Raw genomic sequence first — 23783 nt, 5'->3', positions numbered from 1 at the left:
CCTAAAATTTGGTTGAAAAGAGCCAAAATATGTCCTTTATGGTTGGCTGTTTTTATATGGACTGTGGTCTCATTGAATTTCAGGTGAGGAGATCAGAATTATTATATAAAGCTTGTCATATGATTGCAGAAACAAAGGAATCATCTGTATGGCTATTTTCACCATGGATGTGATATAAATACATATGCATGAACACTTACATTCCCTTTTTGACTCAGTTTGATGATTGACTCCAATCTTTCAAGAGTTTTTCTGCTTTCTGGTAAGTCTTGTTGAGGGCAGTGATATACAGTACCATTTTTTTTTAAATCACTGGCTATCTGTTCTTGGTTTCCCCCAACACAGTGGCTCTCAACCTTTCCAGACTACTGTACCCCTTGCAGGAGTCTGATTTGTCTTGCGTACCCCCAAGTTCCACCTCACTTAAAAACTACTTGCTTACAAAATCAGACATTAAAATACAAAACTATCACAGTCACTATTACTGAAAAATTGCTTACTTTCTCATTTTTACCATATGATTATAAAATAATGTAATTGAAATATAAATATTGTACTTACATTTCAGTAGATAGAGCAATATAAGCAAGCCTGTATGAAATTTTAGTTTGTACTGACTTCGCTGGTGTTTTTTTTGTGTAATCTGTTTTAAAACTAGGCAAATATCTAGATGAGTTGATGTACCCCCTGGAACATCTCTGCATACCCCAGTGAGAACCACTGCCCCAAGGTACTGCTACTCAGCTGCATCCTAATGTGAGATCACTTGCTTCATTGCTGGGTAAACTAACCACCTCATGAGCATTCCCCCCCGAGTTTTGCTATACTTAAGAGAGTCCAGGCTCTGGTTATTCTCATCTTCTGACTTGGAATATTAATTCATCAATGCCAAATGCCTGACCTTAACCAATGAACCATCCTTATGTGAACAGCTGTACAACAGGCATTGTAAGCTCATGGCATGAATTGCACAGACACATTTATTTTCCCTATATATAACTGACAGCAAGAGAAATACATTTTTTTAAAAAGATGTTCTTAAATATCCAACAGCTATTGTTGTATTGGTAATCTATTTGAATATATGTTTTAAAATGTATTTAATATCTGGGTGTATATTCAGTGTATACTTAGGATATTTTTAATCAGGAAGATGGAATATTAATCCTATGTGTTTTCATGAGAACCCAACTAGTGGATTCTACATAGATGCACAAAGCTAAATGTTTGAACCAATCTGAGAATTATGCAAGCCTCTCTGCAGAACAAGACATTGTGGTGATGTGAATAGGACAAATAGCTGCATAGCATGTAATTTTCTTTAAGAGAATTTTACATATGGGATTTCATGATTTAATGCACCTGACCTAGTAGCAATATTTTTGTATATATTAAGTGTACTTATAATCCCATTTGACTTTCATTTTCAACCATTTTGGAATATGTGATCTTTTCTTTTAAGAAAAAGAATTAAACAATCTTTTGTTTAAAGAGATTTCTGCTACAATATAAAATAGACATTTTAGTTATGGGCTTGTCTTTATTTTGTGATTTCACTTATAAATGTATTAGGCCATCTGGCCCCAATCAAACTGAATATTTGATTCCTTATTCTGTGTGTCTCTTGCACAGATTCAGGGCTGTTCAAATCCAGGGGGTTGGTCCAATCTCTTATAGAGATAGGGGGTCACCTGTGAGATATTAATAGATTCATAGATTCCAAAGGATTCAAAGCCAAATGGATCATCTAATTTGACCTTGGTAAATTGTTCCAATGGTTAATTATGGAACTGTTAAAAATGTATGCCTTATTTCCCATCTCAATTTGTCTAGCTTCAACTTCCAGCCATTGGATCACATTATAGTTTTCTCTGGTAGACTGAAGAACCCATTATTAATATATGTTCCCCATGTAGATACTTGAAGATTGTAATCAAGTCAAGTTTAATCTTTTCTTTGTTAAAATAAATAGACTCAAAAAGCTCAATCACTACTGAGGAAGGTTTTCTAATCCTTCAACCATTTTTGTGGCACTTCTCTGAAACTTCTCCAATTTATCTTCTTGAAGAAAGAACAAAAGTACGTGCCTGATCTGAAGCCTATTGAACGAATTGACTCTTCATTGCCCAAAATGAGCAAACCATCTGCTACTTATCACTGTATAATAATGGTCATATTTCTCTTTAGTGTAATTGGCACTAAAGCTTGAGACTTCTCCGAAATCATAATTTCTTTTATAACATGAAAGGCAGTGAAGTTAGAGTGAGGCCATATTACCCTAATATGAAACCTATGATATAAATGTCATATCAACTTGCTTTTTAATTTTTATCCCTGCATACAGGAAACTTATCTGCTGGTGCTGACATGGTTATCAAATCATTTGTTAAAACATTCTGGAATTTAGAAGGACATTGACAATAAAGTTAATTGTAACACCTTGTTTGTATATTGTTTTTTATTGTCTGTAGATATTCATTAAATTACAAAATGACATCCTGAGAATATTGTCTTGGAAGGATACAGTAGACATTTTAAAGAGGAGAATCTCTTTTTCTAACAAATTCCAGTTGACCAATTTCAGTTTTAAAGCGATCACATGAACTATTCAAAAGGATTCTACTAGAAATTGCACTTGGGCTGGTAGATGTTGAATTTCCTTTGAGTTTTAGAAGGAAAAACAAGGCTAATAGAACTGCGAAGTCTACATTAACAGGACATGGTTAAGGCTGTTATAGAACAATATATACTAAGTATGTATACATATTAATACATATATTTAAATTATTCAGTGAGGAAGATAGTATTCATGCACAACTGTATTAAAAAAAAACACCACCACCATATGGGATATGGGAACAAGGAAAATACTGATAAGGTAAGTTGAGTTTTAAGGTTAATTTTAAAAAATGAAAACAATGAAAAATACCTTGACTATATCCTTTTTAGCAATGGAGGTTGATGTATATGTTAACTGTAAATGCTCACATGAGAGCAAGCGCAACTTTTTTGATTTTGTAGAACCAAATGAAGGCTTATTTGGAAAGCACAAATATGTAATATATATTAAGTGTTTTTATTGTGGCACCATAGTATCTAAGGGATTATCTACATGGAACAGCAATGGGCAGGGGGAAGGAGGAGGGGTGATTTCTACCAGGTAACTAACATGTGGCACACTGACTGATCTGTATAGACCCTGTTGGCACAAACTAAAAGTTCCAAAGTGCACTTTAATGAAGTTCTGTACACTTTGCATAGTCTAACACATTTATGTTCTTTAATACTTAATCATGTAAAGCTCAGGAGAGAACAGATCATATAAAAGAATAAACATCTGAAACTGCAATGTCCTCACTTTCTATCTCATCTTTCCCATGGGAATCCCTGGGGACCATCCATGTCTAGGAAGGCAGGCAGGATGTCCTTTGCCTCATTCAGGTTTTTACATGGTCAGTAGTCACTCTCTCTCTCATGGGTTGGAGAAGATGAACCCCTGAGCAGACCACTTTCTTCCCTTTTAAAATATACAGCCCCTTTTGTGTTAGGTGACACTCTTCCCAGCTTCCCCACATGAACACAAACCTCTGCCAAGTGACTTTGTTGCCAAAGTGACATCCCCCGGGCTACTAATCAGATCTTTTGGGCAGGGACCAGTTTTTTGTCTATAGCGAACGGATTTTGAATGATTGTGTTCTTAAGTCATCTACCCTCTAGTGTTTTTTCTTTTGTCCCCAGCCTCTGGAATCTGAACCCAAAATGGAAGCAAACAGTCCAAGGAGAATGCAAAAGGCAGCACATTCAACAGGGGATTTGCTGCCTGACACAGACCCATAGAGTTACTTGTCTCACATAGAATTTAGAAACTGTACAGACATATTCCCAATTCTTCAGAAGAGCATATTGCTTATTCCTGAAGTTATAGTATTGTTTATGATGTCACAGTTGGTTGCATAAGAAATTATGATCTTGCAAAGGATTATAATAAGGTGTAGTTGAAACAGTTTGTTTAAAATAAGAATTCCCCTGAACCATGGTCTGACCTTCAAACACAATGAATCATGACCTTTATTTTAAACATGGGAATTTTTGCTCAGGGAGAGCCTTCTGCTTGCTTATGAGGAAGGTAGTAGGCAGATCCCAACATCTCTTCCTCTCCAAACATTAGTGGCAGATATTCTTCGGATGAGGATATCCAGTTACATGATACCAATCTCCAGTATCTGGTTTCAACTTCAGTGACTCGGGTTATAAGCAGTCAAAGGAAATCCATTCTTTAAAAACAAATAGCAAAGAACTAGGAAAGAGAGAGGAAAATATTAACAATAAATCATTATAAATGGATTTTTTTCAGATTTGTTCAAGAACACAAGAGGGTGGGGAAAGAAGGGAGATATTGACTTGAAATCTAGTCAGCTGAAAATAAAATGAGTTAAAAGCAGTTTCAGGTGCTTCATCTACCCTTGAGTTTGTCCGGCCAGTTTTACTGCTCTTATAAACTTTCTACATACCATTTAATGACTGCTTCTTGGAGCAGTTGGTCCTGGAACCCACAAGGGGAGAGGCAGTTCTGGATTTAGTCCTAAGTGACGCAACAGCATCTGGTCCAACAGGTCAATATAGCTGAACTGCTCAGTAATGTGACTATAGTGTAATTAAATTTGTGTGTGAGGGTGGGAGGGGAATACCAAAGAAATCCATCACAGTAACATTTAACTTCAAAAAGAGGAGCTACACAAAAATGAGGAAGCTAGTTAAACAGAAATTAAACGGAACAGTCACAATAGTGAAGTGCCTGCAAGCTGCATGGAACCTATTTAAAGACACCACAATAGAGGCTCAAACTATATGTACACCCCAAATAAAAAAAATAGTAAGAGGACCAAAAATGCCACCATGCCTAAAACAACAGAGTAAAAGGGGATGGTTAGAGGCAAAATGACATTCTTTAAAACTTGGGAGTCAAATTGTAGTGAGGAAAATAGAAAGGAGCATACATTTTGGCAAGTCTAGTGTAAAAGTATAATTAGGCAGGCCAAAAAAAGAGCTTGAAGAGCAGCTAGCAAAAGACACAACTAACAGCAATTTTTTAAAGTACATCAGAAACAGGAAGCCTGCCAAACAATCAGTGGGGCCTCTGGATGATCGAGGTGCTAAAGGAGCATTGAAGGAAAGCAAAGCTGTTGTGTAGAACCTAAATGAATTCTTTGTGGGAGACCTAAGCCATTCTTTTTAGGTGAAAAGTCTGAGGAACTATCCTTTATTGAGGTGTAGATAGTGGAGATTTTAGAAGAAATGGATAAATTAAACAGTAATAAGTCACCAGGAACAAAAGATATTCACTCAAGTGTTCTGAAGGAGTTCAAATGTGAAATTGGAGAGCTACTAATAGTGGTATGTAAGCTATCACTTAAATCCACCTCTGTATCAGATAATGGAGCTAATATAACACCAATTTTTAAAAAAGGCTCCAGAGGTGATCCTGGCAATTGCAGATGGTAAACCTAAATTCAGAGCCAGGTACATTTGTTGAAACTATAGTAAAGAACAGAATTATCAGGCACATAGATGAACACAATACATTGGGGAAGAGTCAACAAGGCTTCTGTAAAGGAAAAATCATGCCTCGCCAATCTATTAGGATTCTTTGAGGATGTCAACAAGCATGTGAACGAAGGTGATCCAATTGATACTGTATTTCAGAAAGCCTTTGTTAAGGTTCCTCACAAAAGGCTCTTAAGCAAAGTAAGCAATCATGGGATAAGAGAGGAGGTCCTCTCATGGACCAGTAGTTGGTTCAAAGATAGGAAACAAAGGGTAGGAATAAATGGTCGGTTTTCAGACTGGAGAGAGGTAAATAGTGGTGTCCCCAGGGGTCTGTACTCGGCCCAGTCCTATTCAGTATATTCATAAATGATCTGGAAAAGGTAAACCAGTGAGGTGGCAAAATGTATAGATGATACAAAATTACTCAAGATAATTAAGTCCCAGGCAGACTTCAAAAAGTTAAAAAAAAAGTTAACTGGATGACTGGGCAATAAAATGGCTGATGAAATTCAATCTTGATAAATGCAAAGTAATGCACATTGGAAAACATAATCCCAACTATACATATAAAATGATGGGATCTAAATTAACTGTTACTAATCAAGAAAGAGATCTTGGAGTCATCATGGATAGTTCTCTGAAAACATCTGCTTAATGTGCAGTAGCAGGCAAAAAAGCTAACAGAATGTTAGAATATCATTAGGAATGGGACAGATAATAAGATAGACAACTTCATAATGTCACTATATAAATACATGGTATGCCTACTATGGATACTATGTACAGAAAAAATGATTAGGAGTATGGAACAGCTTCATATGAGGAGAGATTAAAAAGATTGAGACTGCTTAGTTTGGAAAAGAGACAACTAATGGAGGATATGATCGAGGTCTATAAAATTGTGACTGGTGTTGAGAAAGTAAATAGGGAAATGCTATTTACCCCTTCACATAACATAAGAAGTAGAGGTCACCAAGGAAAATAAGAGGCAGCAGGATTAAAACAAACATGAGGAAAACCTTCTTACACAACACACAGTCAACCTGTGGAACTCAGTGCCAGGGGATAAGGTGAAGGCCAAAAGTATAGCTGAGTTCAAAAAATAATTAGATAATTTAGTGGATGATAGGTCTACCAATGGCTATTAGCTAAGTTGGTCAGGGATGCAATCCTGTGCTCTTGGTAACCCTGAATCTCTGACTGCCAGAAGCTGGGAATGGATCAATCAATAATTTCCCAGTTCTGTTTATTCCCTCTGAAGCATCTGACACTAGCCACTGTCAGACGACAGGATATTGGGCTAGATGGATCAGTGGTCTGACTCAGTATGGGTGTTCTTACGTTCTTATATCCATATTTTCCTATTTTAAAACATTTTTCTCTTTCCCATTGCTGTGTAAAAGACCCACACAAATAGGGGGAAATGACCAACGCCCTGTTCCTGCAAACACACATGCTTAATTTTACGCATCATGTGAGTTAGTGCCATTGAATTTAATAGGACTATTCACCTGTGTAAAATTAAACTTGTATAAATGTTTACAGAATAGAGTCATTAATGACTCTACATGTAAAACTGTCAAACTATGCAGAAAGTATTGGTTAAAAATGCACAAATAAGTAAACTGGAAAAAATAGACTATTTTCCTGTGTCCTTTTTCAGTTTTAGTAATAGGATTTACTTGTTAAAAAAAATAGGTAAAACAAATTCAGATAGAAGTTTAAGTTTTTGGTTGGAAGCCTCCTTTTAAGAGCAAGCATTTAAAAGAATATTATTATTGCCATAAGCACCATGTGCCAAACATCTGAAAGGTTGAATTTCAGATTTCTCCGATTTTATTTATTTATTTATTTTATTTTATTTTAACTGTTTGGCACTCTCCTTTAGCATTTCTGGCTTAACATTAAATATGAATGAGGAAACATAACTAACTCACTGACATACGGCAGCATTGGACAATACTAAGTGAAGGTCCTGGGTCCAGCAAAGGATTAGATTTGTAAACCCTGGGCAAGAAGAAGCTGATTTATAAAACTGATTTTATTTCGGTGTCTCAGGTGTGCGCTAACAATACATTAATTTGATGACCTTTTGTCCAGGTGACCCCTAGAATAGCATCAAGCAGAGTTGTATCTGAATTGCTAATGATGACTATTATTTCAGAAGGTAATTATCTTGTATGTTTGTGCAGAGCTGCTATTTTAAACACTGCACACTGCATTTCAAACTCTCACCCTTCAGATCCCTACATTCTGAACTGCTAAACATGCATTCTGAAAGACCTAGACACCACCATCACAATTAAATACTTGATTATGTTTTTCTTGTGAAAAAAGTGCAGGATTGGGCTCTAAAATAATACTCATTACCATTAAAATGTATGTATATGTAACCTCTTCCTGCATAAAAACTTTTGATTCTCTGAAAAATTACCAATTTTAATTGGTTGTAACACTGTATTGACAAGCACATAATTATTTCTAAAATGGTGCAGAAAATGGCCATTACACTTCACAATCCTTTTTTGGATTTTAATCTATGTGGGTTTGCAACTCCTGAATTTTTTTTTTCAATTTCTGGTTGTAATCTAAACAGTCATCTTTTTAAAGGGTTGCTCGGTTTTATGTGAGTTCATTTTGCACGTGCAGTTTACATAGGGAAACAAATCTGATTAATGTATCTGTTTTATTACAGGAGCTATTTGTTAGTTACAGGTGTAGTTTTGTGTTTGCACTTAATTTTTTTGGTGCCAAATTTTGTGAGTACAAATTTTGTCCATAAAAATGGAGTCTGGGCTTCACCCTTCTGGAGACAAACCTCAATATCTCAAAGCAAAATTCAGTCACTATGAATTTCACCTGTTTTTTGCATTGAAAGCATGTATAAAACTCATATGACAGACGTATAACATTTTGCAACGCTGAGTATGTCATTTGACAGGAGGCAGGAAAAGAGCTTCTTAAGAGCACTTCCAGTGTTGCCAAATATGATTTTATCATCAGCTTTATAATGTTTTGTGTTTTTTTTCTTAAAGCTACAACTACTGAAGTAATGTTGCCATGTGTGACTCTCACCTTTCATTTTAAATAGCAAGTTTCTAGCCCACGGGAATGTGGAGAAGATCTTGAAAGTGTGACACCTTAGGGATCAAAACACACAAAGCAAAAAAAAATTAAAATATTATTTTTAAGTCAGTCTCATAATTTTGGAGTGGAGACTCATGATTTATGAACATTTGGTGTTGGCAATATTGTGTATCACACCGTTATTACAGTTACCATAGTTGGTTTGTAGTGTATGAGGTTTTGTAACATATATAGTAAAGTAGCAGTACCATTTTCATATCTGAATCATCCCTTGCACAGGCTATTTACATATAGGGACCTGGAAACATTGCAATCAGGAGGTGTGATTGCAGCACAGGTAGACATAGATCAAAGCTAGCTTGATTAACAACAGCAGTGAAGCTGCAGTAGCATAGGCAGCTGCACAGGGTATCTCTGCCTGCCCAGGATCCTGGGAACATTGCTGCTGCAGTTTCACTGCTGTTGTTGCTTGAGCTAGCTTTGATGCAGGATATTATCTGCACTTCCCAGCTCAAGGAGACATACCCAAGCTAGCTCTGATCAAACTAGTGCACTAAAAATAGAGCGTAGCCTCAGAGGTGTGAGTAGGACTAGCACCCTGAGTTCTTACCTAGAGTCTTGGATGGGATCATATTCCGGATGGCTAACCCCTCCCACTGCTTGCACTTCCATAGCTATGCTCTATAGTACAGGTAAGTCTAGATGTGCTGGTGATCAGACCTTCTAATTGCAGTGTAAATATAACTGGATTCTGTGGAATTCTTTGATGGTGTTGAGGTTCAGGATGTGGGGGATCATGCCCAGTGGTTAGAGCAGGAGTCAGCCCTTCCCTCCCAGATGCCAGAGCAAAGGGTCAGAGCCAAAGTCAAAGTCAGGAATTGGAGCTGAGGGTCAGAACTTGGTTACTTGGGGCAAGGCAGGGAACAAGCAGGCACAGGAGCTATCACAGCCATGGGTTAATGCTTTGAATAGCCACTGAGCTCCTGCTGCTGGTGGGCTTGAGCCAGTCTGTTGACTCTTACAACCAATCAGGCACTGTAGCTAATTAGGCAGCCTGCTACAGGCCAGCTGTGCTTGTTAGGTTGCCTAGAGACCAGCTTTGCTCCAGGCCCTGTTTTCTTAGGTAAGTGTGGTGTTGTTGCTTCCAAATCTAGAAGACTCTCTTCACCACCTTCTTCACTAGACCTGCACATCTGCATTGACACCTTACAGGGTCAGCTTACCTTCAACATCCTGTGGCTTATTTTTGTAGGAGAGGGTTCCAAGCCATGAAAAACTCTTTCTTCCCCCAACTAAAGCCTTTAATCACAGCCTAACCTCTACCCAGTAGAGAAGCCTAGTCTTCATGGAGTCTCCATGGAGGAGCTTCTGTGGGTCATGGAAATGGGAGACCAATGCAGCAGCAATGACACTCCCCTTTCCATCCTCTTCTTAAATAGGATGATGAGGATTTTGGCCCTTATATCTCTGTATGGCTCTCGATTGTGACTTGAAACCAGGTTAGAATTATAACATTAACCTCACTATTTATGCAGGATCAAACTTGATGTGGAATTGAGGTATTGCTTTGACAATGTGGAGCATCAAAACATTATTGTTTTAGTGTTTTCATAGAAATCACCCACACCAATTCATTGGAATAGGTGTTCTATATATCAAAAAAAAGCATGGGAAAATGTTCTCTCATTTTTGCTGAATAGCAGTAAATTATTTTTTTATCATCATGACATTGTGAATGGGTCTTTGTTGAACTAAGGAATGCACTTTGTTTGAACTTTATAGCCTCAATATTGAATGTTATGTTATCTTTTCATTCAATATGTTTCTGTTACATCAGTGGAATGATATGAAAGCCCTGTGCTGGCCTAAATAATATATCTAAATTCCCACTTATGTTAAAACATAATGTCCATAAACTGGAGGATATAGCTTCTTGACCAGAGCCGCAGCTAGAGTCAGCAGGCACAGCTCTGTTGACTTCAGCTGAGGATCTGTCCCTCTGTTTCATTTTTCAGGGATACTGAGTTCAAAATTTCCGCTGTAAGTTGTACTTTTTAATAGCTCAACCATTTCTTAACAGCAGATTTTTATTACTGTTAAATATATGTTTATGCAGTGTTGTTGTCACCATGTTGGTCCCAGGATATTAGAGAGAGAAGGTGGGTGAGGTAATATCTTTTATAGGACCAGCTTCTGTGGGCAAGAGAGATATGAGCTCTTTTTCAGGTGACCTGAGCCTCAAAGGACTTTTTTTAAACAATGTATCAGACAAGAATGAACTTGCGCAAACTCCCTCCCAGAGCCTGAACCCCAATCCCCTCCCCCAGCCTAAGGCCTGCACCCCAGACCTCCTCCCTCACCCAAACTCCCTCCCAGAGCCTTGGGTGGGTGGAGTTTTGGCAGGGGCAGGTTCTGGGCACCACCAAAATTTCTACAAACTTGCCACCCCTGCTCAGGTGGTAACCTAGGTGAAAAGCAGGGTCTTTCTCATCACTGGGGCCCCCTTTGTTCTGTTCCACCCCCTTTTATAGCTTTGGCACAAGGCGGGAATCTTTTGTGTCTCTGGGTCCCCACCCCTCCTTCTAACTGGAAAAGCAGCAGGTTTAAGAGGGATTCCAGTTCAGGTGACATGAGCACATGTCACTGTAAGACCTCCTTCTTCATTACCTAGGAGCTGGCTGACACAGGAAGGCTTGCAAGTAAACAAACCCATTCACGGTTAATTGATTCTGAAGCACCCTTAATGGCTTCCACTTAATACAGGAGTTTCCAAACTTCCCTGCTTGTTCAGGGTAAGCCCCTGGTGGGCCGGGAGACACTTTGTTTACGTGAGCATCCGCAGGTACGGCCGCTCGCGGCTCCCAAACGTAGAAATAATACATGCAAACAAATAGGATGAATGCACTCAGTAGATCATAAGTTTTGTAATGATACCTTACAAGAGATCTTATGCATGAAGCATATTCCATAAAATTACATCATATTTACAATCAGAAGCATATTTCCATAAAACATTATGGAGTGCAACGTCACACCCTCCTCCTGAACTTACTGCCGGAGTCTTGGACACTGTCCATAGCGGAGGCAGTACATATAAAATCCCTGTTTGTCTCTGGTTACACACCCTCTTTCAGTTTGTCTCTGGTTACACACCCTCTTTCAACACCTTTAAACCCTATGGTGTTATTCATAAGTGTCTTAGCAAGGTTTGGGGTTCCTGGTCCTCAGGTGCCTGAAAACAAGTTGGGGTGCAGTACTGCTAACAGAATGCAGATAGCAATAGCTGTAAAAGTGTAGGTGTCTTGGCATTTAGCCACCAATGCCATGAGGTACTGTGCCTCAGTTTTCCCTTTCACACAGCAGTGTAGGCCTGTTGTGCTTTTGCTGCTGTGCCAAGCTTACAGCTTGTCTACAGGTATAAGCTGAAAAGCAACATGTTTGTGGGACTGTCTTGTCACCATCCCTAGCATGAACAAAAGTTTTTCGAAAAATCATGTTGTCACACATCTTCAAAGGGTTTGTTATTAGCATCAACTCCTTTGTCTTGACCCATAGATGAAATAGCAAAAGACACAAAATTAACAGCCAATTTATGATGGACAGACTTTGTTCACACAGCCTGGCTTGCCCAGTGTCCACTGCATTTCCCAATCCTTTTGTGTACCACGGTAGGTGCTCAGACACAGATTCTCCTGCCTTTTTGGAGAAGGCTTTCAATTCAGGCATGTGTTTGAGGTTCTGGCAAGGAAAGGGTGTACTGTGGCCATGCCTGCCCTCAGCCCCCTCACTAGAAATCTCTTTGTGTTGGACCTCACCTGCTTGTGAAGTTTCCCAAATGCAAAGTTTTTCTTCCTCCTGCCTTGAAGAGACAGTTTTCTCTTTTACAAGCATAGGGTGACCAGATGTCCCGATTTCATAGGGATAGTCCCGATTTTGAGGTCTTTTTCTTATATAGGATCCTATTACCCCCAACTTCTGTGCCAATTTTTCATGTTTGCTGTCTGGTCACCCTACAAGCATAGCAGGAACAACCTCTTTCAGTGAAGTGCTTTGGATTGGTAAGATCCCTTCGGTCACCCCACTCTCCGTTCCCAAAAGGTCAGTTGGGTGGACTTTCCCCTCCAGGAGATTTGACCCCCAGTCTTCCCTTAAAACCTGACCCACAGGTGAGGGGTCTGGCATTTCAGATGCAGATCCTTCACCCGCCTCCTCTGGAAATGCCTTCCTACAAAAGGTGGGCAGACCCTCCAGTCCCCCATCACCTTCTGTCTGGATTTCCCTCTCTGGGCTCCCCTCTAGGTCAGACACTCCTGTGTCCCCCAAAAGGGAAGGTGACCCTGATTCAGCTGTGGGCTCACAGCTACCAGCTATGACAGACCGTTCACTGGCCAGAAAAATCTCCCCCCTTTCACACAGGTTGGGCTTGCTTCCAGCTATAGAGCCATTGAGGACTGTTCACACCGAGCGGTCATCAGGACCCCAACTTCCATCTCTGGGATACATGTTTCTGTGCACTGTAGGGTCAGGTCTGTCCCTGCTGAACTACATCTTCCTGGCAGTCAGCAGCTGAGAAGGCCTCCCTGTTACAAGGTGGGCCATCCCCATCCCCTTCCCCCAGGGAGATGATCACAGCCCTTCCCGCAGGGACCTGCCTTGAGCCTCGGGGCTACAGGATCTAGGGTGACCAGACAGCAAGTGTGAAAAATCAGGACAGGGGGTGGGGGGTAATAGGAGCCTATATAAGAAAAAGACCTCAAAATCGAGACTGTCCCTATAAAATTAGGACATCTGGTCACCCTAACAGGAACTGGTTATGACCATCCCTTCCCCCAACAGCCCACTGTTTACTGCTACAGAGGAATTAAAGAGACACTCTCCATGTGAGTACACCCTCCCCTCTGGGGCTTTCAGCACAAGATTCCTTCTTGCTGCTAACAAACCCTGGGACAGATTCTGCCACATCAAAAAAGTAATTTCTCAGTAGAAACGGTGCAAAATTTTTGCCACCGCTGCCACAGTTAGTTCAGCCTGCACTTCACCAGTTTCCATGTGTACCTTAGCTAAAGGTGCAAGGACTTTGTAACCTCCCACCAATTGTAATTCTGCCATTTTTCCTAGTAAAAAATCCTTCTCATGGATCAGGTCTCTCCTGACCACAGAAATCTCTGCACCAGTATCTCTCCATCCTTGAAAGCAGCAAAGTGCCCTGTGGCACCTTATAGACTAACAAACGTATTGGAGCATGAGCTTTCGTGGGTGAATACCCACTTCGTCGGATGCATGTCTCCATCCTTGGAGCACTTTGTCAGTAAGCTTAACAGCATGCATATGCTCACTGGTTGGTTGTGTAGAGCAACCTTTACAAATCCCCGTGGTAAGAGGCAGAAGCCTCGGATACCCCTGTGCTCTGAGAAGTAGCAGCTTCATGTGTTACATGGTGCCTGTTCCCACTTAGCCAAGAACATTTATTCCTCAGGTGCTCAGTGGACTTACAATGATAGCACCTTCTGGGCTCCTCTGCTTGTATAGGAGATTTGGGACAAGTAACAGAGGAATGGGGAGATGAACACCCAGCCTCCTTTTTCCCAGGGGTAAAACAGTGATTTTGCTTTCCCCCAACCCTGTACCCCTCTGTCAGTGGTTTGTTTAATTGCAGCTTGTAATTTCTCATAAGAGTCTGCAAACCCAGCTAATTCACCCACTGCATCCACCTTTTTGTCCCAGAAATACTGTTTTACATTATCACTGCACATATTCAGGAACTGTTCCTGAGTAACCAAATCACACATTTCTTCCAAGCTTGTAATGCCTTTCCCCCTCACCCAGTTGTCCAACAAATCCCTCATTTCATTTACATAAGCCACTTACTCAATCCAGATCCCCTCTTAAGACTCCTGACTTTTACCCTGTAGGTTTCAGGTGCAATCTGAAACTGTTTCAAAACCAGTTCCTTACATTTACCATAGGTTGAAGCATCAGCAATAGGCATCTTACTGAGTATGTCCAGAGCTCTCCTATTCAATTTTGCAACCAAAGTGGTCATTTTTTGATCCTCAGGAATCAGATGGAGAGTGCACAGTCTTTCAAAGGTGATGAAATACTCAGCAATATCACTGGATTCATCATATTGTGGGCATAACCGTTCCCATTTGTGGATTTTGGGGGAAGTGGAGCCAGTTGCTGAAGGGTTCTGTCTCTTCCACTCCATTACAGCCAGTTCATGCTTCTCAGTCTCAATTTGGCCCTCAGTTTCTTTGTCTTTTAACTCCAGGGCTAGCTGCCTCTCTCTTTCCTTCTCCTGCCTTTTTTTGTCAGCTTCCAGCTGTCTGAGCTCCAGGGCTTGCTGCCTGTCTTCTTGAACAGCTTGTTGGGCTAACCTCTGGGCTTCCATGGCTCTTTCGTGAGCAGCTTTTTCCCTCACACATTGTCCATCAATCTCCATTTGTTTTAATTTCATCTGCCTTTTATGTTCATTTTCCTTCTCAGCAATTTGCAACCTGTGCAGTTCTAGCTTCTTCTGAGCTTCACTCTCACCCATTTTGCTAATTTTCTGTCTCTATTTCCCTTACCCGAAATAAGCAAACAGAAAATAACAAACCAGTTACCACTTTGTCTCTTCTCGAGCCACCACACTTAAAACTCACTTAAAATCACTACCAGTGTCTCAAAGCAATCAGCTGTGCACAGATCCTGTTTGACTATGCCACTGTGACAGGTTTGGTCACAGAGACTCCTTTGAGACTGTCACCTGACGTGCAGAATTTACCTCTGAGCCCATTTTCCCTGCCAGCTTGTGACTCCAGAACCTTGCTAAGCTGTTTTCAGTTAAGCCTGCAGCTTTGGGGGCATGGACCAGACCTGAGTCTGTGTTGCAGCAGGCTAGCATGTCTGGCTTAAGAAGGCAGGGTTCTGAAGTCCCCAAGCTGGCAGGGAAAACGGGCTCAAAAATAAATTCCACACGTCAGGTAACAGTCCCAAGGGGGTCTCTGTGACTGAACCCGTCACAAGTGGGCCATATGTTTTTGATCAGATGATTTATGCTGTATACCATAACAATTTAAAGTGATTACAATGTTTTCCATGTTCTGTATGAAAAAAAATATGGATGAATAGACATTTTGATAAAAATCACAATGATGCCAGGTCCTGACTTAATTGAAATGTATGTTTTCCCTGTGAGTACAAAGCAGTACATGGTGTAGGCATAATGAAAGGATTGAAAAGAAGATATGACGCAGGGCTAAGAAAAAGTCATTAAAGGAAAAGCACGGATAACAAAACTTCTTACTCTAAAGTCATACAGTATGTCAAGGGGAATTTAAAGCAAACATTCACATTAAGAACATAAAAATGGCCATACTGGGTCAGACCAAGGGTCCATCCAGCCCAGCATCCTGTCTGCTTACAGTGGCCAATGCCAGGTGCCCCAGAGGGAGTGAATCTAACAGGCAATGATCAAGTAATATCTCTTCTGCCATCCATCTCCAGCCTCTGACAAACAGAGGCTACGGACACCATTCCTTACCCATCCTGGCTAATAGCCATTTATGGACTTAACCACCATGAATTTATCCAGTTCTCTTTTAAACCCTGTTATAGTCCTAGCCTTTACAACCTCCTCAGGCAAGGAGTTCCACAGGTTGACTGTGTGCTGTGTGAAGAAGAACTTCCTTTTATTTGTTTTAAACCTGCTGCCCATTAATTTCATTTGGTGGCCCCTTGAGAACATATTGTACATCTTATATACTCTTATTCATAAAAATAACTTTATCTAGTTCCCATGATGGTTTGTTGTAGTTATCTACAAACTTTATTGCTGGTGTTTCTGATGTCCTCATTTTTCTAGTGCAACAAATGCATTTTCCTTTAAATGGCACATAGAGAGAGTCAGTTATTTTATGATTCAATTTAATTCTTCTCTAAATTCTCCCCAGCTTTGTGGCATACATCTTCTGACTCCTGCAGTTGGATACACTAATGGGAAAATACGTGAGAGGCACTCTCCATGCACTCTTCCTCCTCCTCGGCCCTAGGTCCTCATCATCCCCATGTTTGCTTTTCTATCCCTATCCTTCTGGAGTCCAATCACCCAGTACCCAGTCTTTTGTGGGAAACTATGTATTAGTCTTCTCCCACATTGTGGATGTGGGGCACTAGATAATTCTCATTGCCACTAGTGAAATATTTTTGGAGAGTTGGCAGTGAGTGTATTAGTGCTCTCCAGAAAATCCTGTCGACTAGAGTTCTACAGACCTTTGGATTGGAGGCCAGTAGCTCTATGGTGGAAACCATGAAGCTAGAAGGGAGGAAGAGGAACTTGGTATCCCCTAAAGATAGCCCAATGATAAGCAAATGTAATAGCTTTATTCATTACAAAAACATAACACAGAATCAAAATCATTTTTAATAGTCTGAGATACTGAAGCTAAATACTAAAAGCATTACTTCAGTGTTTTCCTTTTAATTGCACCATAACTGTCAATAAATTGAGAAAGAGTATGTTGGGTGAAGAAATACATTAGCAGAATCAATGATTTAGATATGGTCTTTATTCATGTCTCCTTTAGTGTTTCTATTAAGCAGCTTCAAAGGTGTTTAATGTGCAAGTTCTTTATTTAGCTGAAGTCTATATAAAATGACACACTAAATTAGCTTGAGTAAGTTAAAATGAAAATACTATATGGAAACTTTTGACACTGCCCTGAAAAAGGAATACTGGTACCAGAAAATGTTATGGAAGTATGAAACAATGCTGTTGACATATTTGTTCAGTTACTTAACAATTATTAAGATCTTTTCCTTTATTGGTAGTATTCGTTAAAGTCCAAATCCTGCTCATTTTATTCATCTAACACTCCCACAGAAGTTAGTAGAAGTTTTGCATGTCAGACTAGCAGACCAAAATTGTCCTAAGTCAGTAGTGAATTGTCAAAAGTTAAGAAGTTACAACAACTTGGAAAAAGCCTCACTTAAATAACATATTGGAAATGAAGAATATTTGCCCCATCAAAGCTCATGTATTTCCTTAGCACTCCCTCCCCTCTTCTTCCCCATAATGTTATGTTGATTCTTGAATGAGCTAAGATTTTTAATGTGACATAGTTGTTTGGAAAGGCACTTTTCACAGATGGGGTTCTTTGTGCAGAAAGATATTGCTTTCTGATGTCAGCTTTAAATGTATTACATTTCATGCCCAATCCTGTTGCACGATATGGAACAGAGAGAAGTAATGCAATTTGACATTATCTCTCTACTCTTATTAATCCCTTCAACAGTTTTGCTTTCTGGCTGGACAGATTTAAATAGACTGCAGCCTTAACTTGTCCTGTACTTTTGAGTTCTTGGATAAGCTTTGTTGCTCTGCACTTTTTCAAATGTTATAGCATTTTTATTGATTCATATATTTATTGTTAATGATATAGTGACCAGGATTAAGCATAAAGTTGTGAGTGGGATTTCAGAGAATGTTATAATTTAGGGCCCTATAATCCCTGTTATGCCTTTGTTCAGAGAAGAAACCACGACTCTTCCTCTTTCAGCATGCTCCCTCTTCCCATGGACCTTGTGTGAGGGAGCTGGCTGGGCTCCTTTGAATTTTCTTTCTCCCATATACATGGACAAAATAATAAAGCACAAAATAATTAAGCCTGAGACTGGCAAGCCCTGTCTCCCCTCACCCATGTGGTTTTGTTACTGTTGTGTTATGTGTGCGCATGGTAGGAAGCTTGAGTAGTTAAGAGTGTGGGTGGACATTATTAGAATCCAGACATGAAGTCAGCTGGGATTTAAGTTTAAGCAACAGTAGAGATTTCAGATTGGGTAGTGGAGGGGCTGCAGCTATGAACTGCATGGAATAGAGGTGTGACCAGAACAGGGCAGAGGGCAGCAAGTTAGGTAAATAGCCCACCTTGCTCTCTGTCTATCAAGGTAGCAGCTGCAATGGTGTTAGATAAGTTTTAGCTATTTTTGTGTTAACTACAAAAATAAAAAAGTGCCCCAGCCCATTATTTTGGGTACATGATGAGATGATTCTGAAATCAAAAATAAAATCAACGAACAATCATCTCTTTTCCTTTAAATTGCTTAGAAGAGCTGTGGAAAAATGACCAAAAAATTGAAACTTAATATGAAAACCTTTCCATGCCCCAGAGATGTACTTTTTCAGGGGCTTTTTACGAATTGGCCATTTTCTAGCAAGAGTAGTCCCATTGATGTCAGTAGGAACACTTGTGGAGTAAGGTATTATTCAGTGTGAGTACAGGGTTCCAATTCCATAGAAAGTAATCACATTAACTTTCAAAATTATATAGGTCCTTTGGTGCAAATTTATTTTTGGCTGAAAGCTATTTTGAATGGATTTAACTTTTTTCATTAAAATTAGGACAATTATTTGGGCAAATGTTCCTCATTTCTTTCCCTCCTCCCACTCTCCACCTTCTTTAGGTGTGATTTTCAGCCACACCTACAACATTTGGGTTTATTTACAAAATCAGCCTGTTTTCAAAAATCCTCAAGTTGCAAATTGAATCTAGAAGTTTTTACAAATTTGTTTCATTTAGGCAGATTATTCCTTTTCTTCTGCATCCTGCCCTACATGCTACATGATCCAAGGAATAAAATTACTAAGAAAGATTGAGCCAGGTTAGTATTCGGGAAGGAGACCATCCAGAAACACCATCCTGCTGCAGGAAGTGGTGCTGATAAGTTATATTCTGTTTGAGTCATTAGTGAATCAGTGCATTGGACTGTATTGTTGGAGGTGTTCTGTTTTGAATGAGATGGCATTAAAGATCCCATGTCACATTTTTCACTGTTTTGTCTTTTAGAAGTGAGGTGAAGGACGGTTTTAAAACCCAACACAATTAACAAATACAGCCATGAACTGTGTGCATGCTTTACTAACCAGAGTATCTGTGTGATCTTATTATTGTCACCCGCGTCCCTCCTCATCCATGGCCCCACTTTGTTGTCTGTTTATGTTCCCAATTTCTTGTCATATCAAATATTTTTTGTATGCTCTTCTGAGCAGGGAGTGTGTCTGTATTTGTTTCAGTGAGTCACCTGCACATTTTTATGTGTTTGAACAATAATTAATAATAGGAATAAAAGTGTTGCTGTGCTCTGTTAAATATCTGCTGGATTTCACCCTTGAGATGACATATCAGCATTGGCAGAAATTCTATAGCTCTCTGATAAATTTGTAAAATCCCTTTGGGATCAATTGAGATGGATTATACTATTTAAAAGAAAGAATATAATAATTTAACACAGAGTTCACATTGGTATAAACTATATTCTACTTCCTTTATGAGAGTACAGCTATTTTAAAGTCTACAGTGTATGTGCCTTTCTTGTACTAACAGGTTCTAATGGGTTCAGTTACTTCACTGCCTCCGGCTCTAACACATGTGAATTATGTTCTTAAAGATGGTTAGAAATTGCTGTATGGTTTCACAGGGTTGCTAGTCCTTTTCATACATTTGGTGTTTGAACCATTTCCTCACTTCAGTAGCACAGTGAATTCACAAGAAAAAAGAAGAGAGGCAAAGTTGAGGAGAGAGAGCTGGAATTAGTTTGGATTAACACACAGTTCTTATTCTATGAATGCTGAGCAGCTAATGAAGTTAATAAATGCAGAGTAGGTAGGAAAGGGTTAGTATAAAATAGATATCAGTATTCATTAATTTAGATAATTAATTCATTAATTGGACAAAAAATTCCAAATGTGGTTGCCTAAAGTTAAGCATCTTGAAAGATAGAAACTGAACTACAACTCCCTTCTCTACATCAGACCAAGGGTGGTGGGGGAATTGAACTCAGGTCTCCCCCCACATCCCTAGTAAGAGCATGAACCATTGGGACTAAAGGCAGCTCAGCATCTCCCACCCCCCCATATTTCTTGCAAAAAAAAATGCTTAGGTGCCTGTTTCCAGGAAAGGGTTCACAGCTGTTTTTTTCCAAGGAGAGATAGGAGCCTTCCTCCAGGCCAGACTTAGGCACCTAGCTCTCTGAGAAGAGCTGGACTTCTCAGCATTGGTTAGCTTAGGTGGCTCCCTGCTCAGCATGCTGACTTTTATGGATTCCATATTTAGGCAAGTAATTCTCCCTGTGCACTGTACCAGGAGTCTAGGCATGTGATCTGAGGTTGTGGGCTTGGGGCTTGAGGCTCCTCCAGCCAGCTAGGATTTGGGGTGGCTCAGGCGGGTGGGTGGGCCAGGGCTCTTCTGGCTGCAGTGGGGGGCTCAGGGCTCCTCTGGCCCTGGCAGGCAAGAGTAGGGGAGTGTAGTGGGGGCTAAGGCTTTGGGAAGAAGGGGGTGGGGCCTTGGGCGGAAGGGGCAGAGTAGGGGCTATCCTCCCCAAATGGGGGGTTCACAAGCTGCCCATGGCTGTGGATTCCATTGAGTAGCAAAGCATCTAAAAGTTAGGTGGTACAAAACTGAGCATTGTAGCACCCAAGACCCTTTGTGGATCTAGCCTGAAGTCCATATTATGTATCTAAATAGATGTCCTGATTTTTAGAGGTACTGAGACTCATAGTGCCCCTTGATTTCAGTGGTTCCTGCCAAGTGCATATCCCTTCTGAAACCCAGGCCTTCTGTTTAGGTGCCAAATATAAACTTGAGTGCCCAATTTTTGGGTTCCTTTCCTGAAAATACTGGCTTGGTCAGTGGTGCCCCATTTGTGTTTAAAAAACAACAACTGGAGAATGAAAGAAAGTCAATTAAAATATGATGTTTTGTGGCTGAGTTTACACTGAGAACCAACATCTCATAAATTTTCTAACGAGATATTGGTTTAATTTCAAACACATATAAGCCCTGTGGTTGTTATTGCATTCATTGCTTCTCCCAAGGGTGAGCTTGAGAAATCCTAATCTGTGTGGGGAAGTTGACATTTAGTTTATTATTTATTTCATTAGGAAGGTTGTTTTCCATTGCTTATTATTATTTTTAATGTCAATCAATTATAAAAGCAAACATGCGGTGTCAATACTCACTTGATTCCCCTGATTGTCTCCCTGGGAATAATTACATATACCAAGGAGGCCGCCAAACATTAAGGCTCCAGTTCTGAATACACTTGACTTAGGTGGGAGTTTTCCCCTGTTTAAGTGGGGGCCAAATTGGGCCCTAAGACCCTCACCTCTGTGTCAAAAGTAAGAATATATTTCCAATTCTTTCATTAGTTTAAGCTGGTTCTATCATCAGCTAGAAGCAGATTGTATGACATGTCATGACTAAGGCTACGATTTAGTTAGGGGTATTTCTAGTAAAAGTCATGGTCAGATCACTTTGCCAGTGATCTGACCATGACTTTTACTAAAAATACCCCTAACTAAATCTTAGGTGCTGGGTGAGGGGAGCGCTCTGGCGGATGCTGTTGCTCTGGGGGTGGGAGGGTGCTCTGGCAGTCGTTTTTACTCCTGGGGAGGGTGGCCTGGGGCCCTCCACTGCTCCTGGGGGTGGGCAGCCTATGGCCCCGTTGCTGCTCCTGGCGGGCAGGCGTCCCAGGGCCCCACTGGTGCTTCTCTGGGTGGGGGGTGGCCCGTGGCCCTGCCTCCGCTCCTCCAAGCAGGGGGTGGCCCGGGACGTTGCTGCTGCTCCCCAGCCACTGCTCAGGGGCAGCACCTGGGACCAGCTGCCTGGGGCCACCCGAGCAACAGTCGATGTGGCAGGTCCCTGGTCCGCCGGAGCAGCGGCTGCAGCTGCGGAAGTCCCGGAATCCATGACGTCTGTGAAAGACTCATGACTAATTCTGGCTTTTATCCAAATAAGCAGAGCCAAAAAAAATAAAATAAAAACGGCTTGCCATTGCAGAGCTAAGAGAGAAGATTAAATATCCAACACATAAGGCCACTGCACTCCGGAGATTTCAGCTAGTTTGGTTCACTGAGCAAGAGACCTGAAGCAAGAAACTTTACTTACTCTTTATAGAAGAGAATTTAGCCCATTTGGTTTATACGTATTGGAGTCAGAGATCAATTCTCAAAGAGAGAGAGAGCTGAAGCATTCCATACATTAAAAATGCAGTAACCAAGCCTACCAATATCATAGTAATGACATATCACACTATGCTTTTAAAACAAAACAAAGCTATTAATAAATGACATAGCTCAGTGGTTTGAGCATTGGCCTGCTAAACTCAGGGTTGTGAGTTCAATCCTTGAGGGGGTCACTCAGGAATCTGGGGCAAAAATTGGTCCTGCTAGTGAAGGCAGGGGGCTGGACTCAATGACCTTTCAAGGTCCCTTCCGGTTCTAGGAGATTGGTATATCTTCAATTATTACCTGTTGATTCAGTATAACATATTAGAGATTAGTCTGTACCAGTCTCTTTAATAGATCAGAGAGGATTGTTAAACATTAGTGGTAACAAGGTGCTCCTCATATGCATGTTAATAGATTATAACTTTTTATAGGCGCAATTTGTACACGTCTCTCAGAGGATTAGGAAAGTGGTGCACAAGGAGTGGATCGTTAAGCACTAGTGGCCAAGCTTTTCTAATTAGCCCATCCTCTAAGTGCCAACTCTCTAATCCACAGAGAGAGACTATAAATTATGCCTACAAAACTATTACAAATTGTATTTTTACTCTCAATCTTGAGGGCTTCTCATGCAGTGCATCTCTCCAACTGAAAGGCAGGGAGTGCAGATTTGTAGTTTACAATTCTCATGATTAATTGAAGAACATGCATGGTTTAGTCATACTTACAAAAGCAGGGATGCTGCCAGAAGAATCTAATTGGTTAAATAAATAACCCTAAGCTTTTATTGCTCAAAGCCCTTTTTCTATTGAATTATTAATGCTATGTCACCCTCCAAATCAGTAGCAGTTAATGACTGATTTGCCTCAGGCTGTTAATATTCTCCCATCAGTTGTAAATTGCAGTGATGACTTATTTTGCTAACTTAGATCTTATATGATCAGCTCAGTTTGTAAAATGGCATTGATTATAAGTCTGTAGTGAAAAATAGTTTCCAGCTAAAATTTTGTTGTTTTTGGTTTTATTATTTTTATTTTTTTCCTAGTGAAGGTCTTTCATTAACTCAGGTCATTTAACAATAGTTATGAAATTTTTTTCCAATGGGAAAAATCATGTTACTAGAATTGCTTAGGACAGTTGAGATTAAAATGCAAATAAGCATCAT

The 23783-nt window shown here is 40.2% G+C and overlaps 1 protein-coding gene and 1 long non-coding RNA gene across 2 annotated transcripts in view; one reads left to right on the top strand and one right to left on the bottom strand.

The window, feature by feature from the left end:
* SEMA5A (semaphorin 5A) overlaps positions 1-23783 on the top strand; it is a 633881-nt gene that overhangs the window by 73793 nt on the left and 536305 nt on the right. The gene's annotated exons all lie outside the window — the stretch shown is intronic.
* Positions 4051-9379, bottom strand: LOC120397593. The gene is made up of 3 exons (XR_005593883.1): positions 9245-9379; positions 8623-8687; positions 4051-4297 (listed from the first exon to the last, which is right to left on the bottom strand). It is a non-coding gene; the product is annotated as an uncharacterized LOC120397593 (long non-coding RNA).

Source organism: Mauremys reevesii, linkage group 2, assembly GCF_016161935.1.
Source record: "Mauremys reevesii isolate NIE-2019 linkage group 2, ASM1616193v1, whole genome shotgun sequence".
Classification (NCBI taxonomy): domain Eukaryota; kingdom Metazoa; phylum Chordata; order Testudines; family Geoemydidae; genus Mauremys; species Mauremys reevesii.
This window is presented reverse-complemented; position numbering and strand designations above follow the sequence as displayed.